General features: G+C 39.2%; 1 non-coding gene across 1 annotated transcript; it reads right to left on the reverse strand.

The window, feature by feature from the left end:
- Positions 1–484: 484 nt before the first annotated feature.
- Positions 485–590, reverse strand: LOC128284685 (small nucleolar RNA R71). Its single transcript, XR_008275108.1, has one exon. It is a non-coding gene; the product is annotated as a small nucleolar RNA R71 (small nucleolar RNA).
- Between the last annotated feature and the right edge of the window lie 543 nt (positions 591–1,133).

The following is a 1,133-nucleotide window of genomic DNA, read 5'->3' on the forward strand; positions in this document are numbered from 1 at the left end:
CACAGAGGGAGAGTAAGCGGACGATATTTTCACCACAACCAAGGAGATGGTTGAAAATCAGGAAAACCCGCTACCTCCTGCAATTGCTGTTGATTCAGTAAATTAGAATCCTACTCCACGCACTATGTATGATTATGCTAAACCTACTTTAACAGAAACTGAGCCATGTATAGTTAGGCCTGCTGTTGCTAAAAATAATTTTGAACTGAAACATAACACGATTCAAATGATACAATAGTTTGTTCAGCTTGATGGTTTGTAGGATGAGGACCCAAACACTCATTTGGCAAATTTTCTGGAATTCTGTGACACTTTTAAAATCAATGGTGTTTCTGATGATGCCATTCGCCTTTGGTTATTTCCCTTTTCGTTGAGGAACAAAGCTAAAAAGTGGTTGAACTCGTTACCACAAGGGTCAATCACTACTTAGGAACAAATGACCAAAAAATTTTTACTTAAATATTTTTTGCCAGCTAAAACGGCTAAGTTGAGAAATGATATCTCTTCTTTTATGAGAAGGATCTCGAAACACTCTTTGATGCATGGGAGAGATACAAGGATCTCTTGAGAAGGTGTCCTCACCATGGGTTACCTTTATGGTTGCAGGTTCAAACGTTTTACAACGGTATGAACCCCTCAACAAGGCAACTTATCGACACAGCTGCTAGTGGGACTATCAATAACAAAACACCTGAAGTGGCTTACGAATTTGGCTATGTGATTGTATATCAAGGCTAGTTTAAATGATAGGGATTTCCCTAAGAGGTTTGCTCCTTATCATTTTAAGACATATAGAAAACCACATTAGGTAATAACCTTCCTTAAATTTTTCATATGATGTCATAACCCATCAGTTACGGTCTTACACGATATGGTCCTTCAGTGTTATGTTCATGGACTTGCCTTTTCAAAGGCTCGTGTTTTTGGTCCTAACAGACCTTTTTTACGACTCTAGAGACAAACACAGACTCATTATGCATTGACCCATCATATAATGACTTGGTCATGGCAGACACATTCCTGCTTTTAGACTCATGTATTGTAACACCCCATACCCGTAACCCACGTCGGGGCAGAGTACAAGGCATCACCTCATTTGATCTCATGTTTACAAACGATCTCAAGTCACCGAG

The sequence above is a fragment of the Gossypium arboreum genome, chromosome 11, assembly GCF_025698485.1.
Source record: "Gossypium arboreum isolate Shixiya-1 chromosome 11, ASM2569848v2, whole genome shotgun sequence".
Lineage (NCBI taxonomy): Eukaryota > Viridiplantae > Streptophyta > Magnoliopsida > Malvales > Malvaceae > Gossypium > Gossypium arboreum.